The sequence below is a fragment of the Aulostomus chinensis genome, chromosome 4, assembly GCF_037954235.1.
Source record: "Aulostomus chinensis isolate RoL2024-O1b breed Wild chromosome 4, RoL_Achi_v1.0, whole genome shotgun sequence".
Lineage (NCBI taxonomy): Eukaryota > Metazoa > Chordata > Actinopteri > Syngnathiformes > Aulostomidae > Aulostomus > Aulostomus chinensis.
Window position 1 is genome coordinate 25,500,054 of NC_141323.1, and position 8,114 is coordinate 25,508,167.

General features: G+C 42.6%; 1 non-coding gene across 1 annotated transcript; it reads right to left on the reverse strand.

Moving 5' to 3' along the window:
- Positions 1–301: 301 nt before the first annotated feature.
- Positions 302–373, reverse strand: trnaq-uug (transfer RNA glutamine (anticodon UUG)). The gene has a single exon. It is a non-coding gene; the product is annotated as a tRNA-Gln (tRNA).
- Positions 374–8,114: the final 7,741 nt, after the last annotated feature.

Here is an 8,114-nt window from a genome sequence, read left to right on the forward strand (position 1 = left end):
TTCTAGACTGTGACGGCAATGACAGTCCTGCCAAGTGACATCACTGACATGACTGGATGACTTCAGTCACATGACAGGATGACTTCAGTCACATGACTGGATGACTTCAGCAGTAGGTGTCGCTGTGATACCAGGTTCAGTTCAAGATTCCCAACTCCAGCGTGAAAAGAGACTGCTTTTTCTCTTCAACATGAAGGAGTTGAGATTTTCTGAACGTCACTTGTTGATGGTGTCTTGCGCCGTAGTTAGCAGCCACAGACAAACACAACTCCTCTATCAACACCTGTCAGAGACCAGCTGGAGGCTCCACTGAGATTTGAACTCAGATCACTGGATTCAAAGTGCAGAGTGCTCACCATTACACCATGGAACCTGTCAAAGAGGAAATGAGTGAGACAAATTATGGCACTAATCATGATTGAGGGACGACAGTGGTTTTCAGGATATAATTTTCACAAACCTATGTTTTCAAGTTTTTGTACAGTGACACAGAGCTCTTATTTGAAGGGCCATAGGTGGCAGATGTGGTAGAGATGTAGGTGGTGCTGTGGAGCAAGATTTGGCACTTGGGGGGTTAATTTTCACATTTCATTGCATAGGAATGTGGAGAAAATGTCCTTTGTCAGAAGTGGGATTTGCATCCACAGCGCCTTAGACCGCTCAGCCATCCTGACAGAAACTTAGAGTTGCAGACTGCAATATGAAATGAATTAATTCATTGACAAAGTAGAATTTTTTTCCACAGGAGCTACTGGCTCCTGAGTTGTTGCATTTATTGTTAACATTAAACACACAGTCTGTGTTCATGGCAGTAAGAAATGAATTTCATTTTTCTAAAGGACAAGAAATGAACCAGAACATTAGAACCACATAATATCTCTTTATCAGTTTGTTCCATGGGACACATTCCAGACAGGAAGGTCCCCCTGAGACTTGAACTCTGATCACTGATTCAGAGTCCAGAGTGCTCACCATTTCACCATGGAACCAAACACAAGGAGGAGTTTCCTCAAAATACAACTTGACATCACCTGCAATCCAAACTGTTGATATTTGGAGGTTCATCTTGCTCTTGTTCCAGACTACATTGCCAAAAGGAACATGAACCACAAGGAAATCATGGAACTCCAGATTTATTCAGGACCGTCTAAGTACATCGTATGACCTGTGAGCAAAGACTGGCCAGGCCTTCCTTTCTGACAGTAGTCAGTCATGCTATCCATTGCACCACCAGCCCTGTGAAAACCTCTTAATGTTCATGTGTACTTGATTTTACAGAAAATCCAAACGATCTGGTGGCATTTTCAGGGGACAAAATGGTGCAGTGGTCAGCACTGTGGCCTCACAGCAAGAAGGTTCCAGATTCAAGCCCCAGCTGTGTGGAGTCTGCATGTTCTCCCTGTGTCTGTGTGGGTTCTCTCTGGTACTCCAGCTTCCTCCCACAGTCCAAAGACATCAAGAGGGGACGAGGCTGATTGATCCTCTAAATTGACTGTAGGTGTGACTGTGAGTGTGAATGGTTGTCTGTCTCTATGTGTTGGCCCTGTGATGGACTGGTGACACATCCAGGGTGAACCGCGCCTCTTGTCAGAAGGCTGCTGGGATAGGCTCCACCCCCACACACAAACCTTGACATATAATCAGTGGAGAAAAGGAAATTAATCTACACTCATGACTTCATCTGTTTTGAGAACTGAACTGGATATAAACTCTGAGAATTCAGAGTAAGGACCAGGAGGGTGGGACACAATAATAGACAGGAGTCAATGTGGAGTCTGGGTTCTTTTCTAGAATGTGAAGGCAATGACAGTCCTGCCAAGTGACATCACTGACATGAATGGATGATTTCGGTCACATGACTGGATGACTTCAGTCACCTGACTGGATGACAGTGTAGATGCCAATGTAGAGGTTGGGGAAATAGTCTCTGAGAATCCAGCTTGAACCAAAGCCCTCCTTGTTCTTCAAAAACCCAAACAGCGACCATCAGTCTCCCTCCAATCCTGTACTTGGGTTCAATGTTGCTGTTCCATTTTGCAGCAGTAGGTGTCGCTGTGATACCAGGTTCAGTTCAAGAGTCCCAACTCCAGCTCATGTTGGTGACCTCAGTGGCAGGGTAAAATGGTGCTTCAGTGGATCATGTGGATCAACTCATGTCTGTCCTCACTGCTCCACAGGTCTGTCAAATGTTCTGTAAAATAGTTTGAGCACAGCAGAGATGCTAGATTAGGAGTTGATGGGAGTTGTTGCAGATACCAGTGTCCAAAGTCCAGCTTGAACCCAGTTTGTGCACTTATTTGTCAAGCTAGCAGTGATTCTTTTCACTGCCAAGCTAAAGTGACTTCTGTCAACAAAGGTAAACACACAAAAGGATATTTCTACTGTCAGTTCAAGATTTTTATCAAACTCCTTTTTCATAGCTTGAACCTTCCTCTTGTGTTAGCTTTCTGTTCCCATCTCTTATGTTAACAGGTCAGTTTTGACCCACGTCTTCAATCAGCTGTAAAATAAACTAAAAACAATTTTCTATCATCCAAGTTGTTTCCCATCTCTTGGTTACCTTGTTAGGCTTCCTTATCATGGAAATATTGATTGGAATATTTTGTTGTGGGTCTCTGGACCTTTTTTTAGTCAGTAAACCCTCGATTTCAGTTACAAAATGATCAAATGAACCTCAAGAAAATCATAGAAATAAACAAAAGGTTGTTGTGTTTGCTGACCATTACTGAGGGGTGTTAGAACACATCTCTGACGTGGATTGGTTTGATTTATTCTTCATTTTAATATTATTAACTATTGTAACATCCATGGTGTTATGGGTCAGTTTCGACCCTCATATATTTACTTTAAGAAAAAGGCAAAAAGTCTCTTTTTTTCAGCAATAGAACTTCAATACAAACACAAAATAAAAAGCAGAAATGGAGTGACTGCAGGAACAGGAGCTCCATGGAGCTCAAAGGAGTGATCACTCTCAACTTTGAGCAGTCCTGTTCAGAGTTTTCCAACAGGGCTTTGAGAGACCAAGAGTTCCCCAGAGCTGCAAGGAGGAACAAGAAGGAGACTTGGAAAAAGAAGGGAGGGAAACCTGCTGATGTGTTATGAACTTAAGTCACATAAAGTTCTCCATTTATTGAGTTTGTATTTTAAAACTTAATTGTGCAGTTCAGTGTTGAACAATAAAGAATGTGTTTATTGGTGATAAAGCATTTCAAGCTTTAAGTAGGAGGAATTGCTTTCTTGATCACCCCTTGACTAAAAACACCTACAAAATAAAACACACCACTGCTGTGGGCACCCACCTCATGGGAGTCAGGCCCCTGGTGGTCATGGCCCACAGGAGCCGTGGTGGGCGTCCCTGATTTTCATTTCTGAAAGGTGGCAACCTGACAGCAAACAAACCCATCCTCTGAACCAGGAGTCTCAGTTGAGGCTGCATCTGAAACCAAAGACTTTGTATGAATAACTGTCAACCCACATTCTTTGTCTGGACTAAAAGTTAATTAGTTAACAGTTGGCTAAGCTACCTGTGGTCAACTACTGATTTAAAAAAGGTCCAGAGGCCAACAACAAAATTTTCAAATCATCCAGTCATGTGACTGAAGTCATCCAGTCACGTGACTGAAGTCATCCAGTCACGTGACTGAAGCCATCCAGTCACGTGACTGAAGTCATCCAGTCATGTGACTGAAGTCATCCATTCATGTCAGTGATGTCATTTGGCAGGACTGTCATTGCCGTCCCATTCTAGAAAAGAACCCAGACTCCACATGTGGCTCCCATGATAACTGATGGACCTCTGGTTGGAGGCTGGACGATGATGTTTGGACTTGAAGGAAAACTCCTTGTCCAAATTCCATTGTGTTCAAATTTAAAGTCCCACAATAAGAAGTAGCTGAATCTGACAGGTGAAGGTTTGGAACTACAAGATGGTTGATGTTTTCTTGACTTGATGCTCTGACTGTCAGGGTAGATGACAGCTTCTTTCTGCTGCTGCATCTGATTGGCTATGATTGGAGGTTTTACCTCCCAAGTTTGTCTGGTTCCAGGGGAAATTTTAAAATTCCAGTCCCCAACCTTGGCTGTTCTGAAACTCTTCTCCTGAATCACTCCTGAGCTGCAGCAAGAAAAAATACCAGTGCCCAACCAGATCAACTTAATGGCTGCTGACAGCCTCAGACACTTGATTTCCATCAATCTGGAGCCAAGAAGGCCCTCACCTGTGGTTCTCCTCCAGGAGGGTCCAGGTTCTGTCATTGTGGCTCCTTGTGCCACTGCCAGAGAGCCTCAGCTGCACACTGCAACATTTCAACAGGAGATTTACATTCCTTCAAATGTCCTGACATCTTATTCCAATGGTTCTGTTCTATCTTTATATTTTAAAATCAATCACACAATGAAAGCTGCCACAGCTGGTTTAAGTGAAAGAACACGCTAAGAGATTTGAAACCAGTAAAATATGCTTTTCTGTGTGCAAACTAGTGAGGGGCATGGAAGGATATTTTACCACCAATACAGAACCCAAACTTTAGTCATGTGATGAGATGGCGACTGTGAAGAGTGATTATGAAGTTAATGGACAAAATGTGAATTGAAAGAAAATACATTAAAAAATACTAAATAAACAAATAAATAAAAGAAGCAGCACAAATGACATTTTTCTGCACAAATTTACTGGTATTAGACTGCATTTTTGGTTCATGAGTAGATGAAAGCTTATCATATATATATTATATACATGTGATACATGCACGTGGCTTTGGACAAAAGCTTAAAGAAATTGTAGAATTATTTAAACGTACCAAGTGGACTGTTTCAGGTTTCTTGAAGACGCTTCAGCTCTCATCCAAGAGGCGTCTTCAGTTTTCTTCACTGATGGGAGGATTTATAGCTCTGTGGGGGCGGGACCTTCTACAGAGGTGATTGACATGTGAGCTCTGGGTGTCAGAGTTGTTTTGGTCAGGTTGTGAAAGTGAAGTTGACTCAACTGGTATCTGTGTCAGTTGAAAGCCTCACAGTAATTCCATAATGTAGGAGTAGAAACCAGAGTCGCTCACGACGAGGATGGGATTCAAACCCATGCATGCAGAGCACAATGGATTAGCAGTCCATCGCCTTAACCACTCGGCCACCTCGTCTGCTGACAGCAACCCTGAGCTTTTAAACACCTGAACTCTTTGGAGCCTAGTTGTCAGAAATGGACCCAGCAGGAGCCACTGAACACAACTCTGACATAATCAGGCTTCTTCCCAGCAGCATCGTGCTACAGAGGGCAGAATACAGACCATCAACACATCATCAGAGTGAACACCAGCTGATGTTTACAAGTTTAATTCACCTTTTACTACAAAATGACATCCAAGCTCAGATTCTCTTGTCCTGATTGAACAAGTAAATGTTTAAGAAGATGAGAGTACCAGACTTTTTCATCCAAGGAAACAAGCATCCTTTCACTGTCCTATGCAAAGTTTCTTTAAAAGAAAGTGAGACAACCTCAAGATTTTCTTTTTCCTCTTGTTGGATTTTGCCACAGAGAATCAGAGACAATCAAAAGCTTGTTGGACTTTAACGTTGGAGGACTGAACAAGTCATGACATCATCAGTTTTACCTTCACAGGTGCTTCATTTACTTTACTTTCAATTTTACAGAGGTAGAACCTGAAATCAAAGCTGTCCATCAAAAGAAGTGAAAGCTTCCCAGGCTGTGATGTTCTTGTCTACAAACTCTGTCTTGTATGGAGCTTCAATCTTTAATAAAAAGAATAAAAAGAAGATAACATTTGTTGTGATTTGGCGCTTTAAAAATAAAACTTATGACTTACATGGAAACTGTCTGGGGGGGGGGGGGTGGAGCCTCCATCAGGTATGTGTTTGATGTCTGAATTCTGTCTCTGATGTCTGAATTCTGTCTTTGATCTCTGGGTTCTGAGCATTGATCTCCTGCTTCAGTCTTTGATCTCTGACTGATCCTAAACTAATCAAAGGATCACATCAGCATATTGGTCCAGTCTACAGATGGTGATTTTACCTATTTGAAGCCTTATTTTGTGTTTGATGGACATTTTTAAAATCATTAATGACTTTTTGACTGAACATCCTGGACACTGTGGTGCCTGATGAGGAGACAACTTGGGTACAAAGTTGAAGAGCAGGGTTTTTGGAGAAGGGATATTTTTGCAGTGTTCCAAGTCAATAATAACTGTGGCAAAATGTCATCATTTTTAAAAATGTCCTCACTAAGATGGTTTGTAATTCTGTCTCTCCCTCATCCTCAGCTGCTGCAGCACTTTAAAGAAAACCTTTGACTCGTGGATCTAACAAAGATCAGATGTTGTCTCCTCCAGAACATCAACAGTTTAATGTTGTTGCCAGGACTCCAACCTGAGCAGGGAGACCCCAATGGATTTCTAGTCCATCGCCTTCACCACTCGGCCACAACAACCACATTCACACACACATTTGTAAAAGATTCACATTTACACAATTCTTTAAAATTATGTCACAAGCCCATTTGTGTGAGGTCCTATTTTCTCTTTTTCAGCATTCCTTTGTTTCCAGGTCTCTAATAAGTGCAGAATTACAAAGACAAGCAAGCTTGATCCATCCTGGGCAGGTGATAGGAGCCCATTGACCACTGGCCAGAGACCCTGGCACAGACTTTGGGGATGGTGAGAGAGAGCATTTCTACAATTATATTCTACATTTATAGAATTCTACAATCCTACAATTTCATTGAGCAGACGCTTTTGTCCAAAGCCACTTGCATATTTTTTTGGTGAGTTTGGCTCCTGAGCTCAAGACAGTTGTGACTCATAAAGGACAGCTTCAAATGCAGCTGTGAAGCCTCATTGTCAGCTGGGAGGAACGACAGGTGTCTCCCTCGTGTTGCTGTGAGGAGCCACAAGAGGGAGACACCTGTCGTGCTCGTGTTGCTGTGAGGAGCCACTAGTGGCACGACAGGTGTCTCCCTCTAGTGGCTCCTCACAGCAACACGAGCCTCATTTCATTCACATGCATCCACCACCTCACTACCAAAGGCCAGTTGGGCCTCGACAGACAGGTGAGTTTCAAGTGTTGGACAAAGGTCTTTAAGATGTTCTTATTAATTCTATAACATCTGAGATTAAAATCTATGGAATTACAACCAACAAGCAGTCAAACACCTGATCAGATGCTCCTTCATGAGGCTGAGAAGAATCAATCTAAACTGGGATGAAGAAAATTAATTGAGAAGTGAAACCACCTGATTGGATGACATGGACCCACCTGATCCATGTCAGCCTTGTTGGAGCAGAAAGAGGTGGATCAGAGGAATCAGTGGATCAAGACTCAGGTGTCAGATGAAGAATCTCTTTATTCACAATGGAGTCAGAGAAATCGTCCAACGTGAACGTGACAGACCATTTTATACCAAAGACAGGCTGTGTGTGTGTGTGTGTGTGTGTGTGTGTGTGTGTGTGTGTGTGTGTGTGTGTGTGTGTGTGTGTGTGTGTGTGTCTACTGACTGGAAACTGAATAATAACCAGACTAAATTTTGTTATTGACCAAGTCTGGGTGACTCACTAAATTCATAACTGAAGTGATTATTTAATTAATAAACAAAACATTTGTCCCAAAGTCATGATCAAATTAATGTAAATTCTGAGCAACGAGGGTTTGAAAATGTTCAAATGAGCCAAAACAATGTCCTGGGATCCAACCAGGGACCTTTAGATCCACACCAATCTTCCCTGACCTCATAGAAACTGGAACATTTCAACAAATAAATTCAAATTCAACTAAGCAGCAACTCTAGAACAGTCAGAGCACTTGCTAATTCCCCTGTTAGCTCCAGATCAGACAATGCAGGCTCACCTTCACGCTTGGTTGTACGACCGTCACCAGTTGAAGCCTCTCTGGTTCAACAAACTCTGGGGACTCAAGACACAAGTCAGCACCGGAGCAGGTCCAGATCCAGATGTTAGCTGATGGGGGCAATGGCTTAAGGGAGCTCCAGGTAGCTGGTTTGAACTGGTCCCTCATCTCTGTGAGGAGAAACCATCTGAGGTGGAGGGTAGAGATCTGCTTTGACCTCCTGATCTCCCAGTAAAGCCAGTATAGATGTTGAGCTTGGAGGA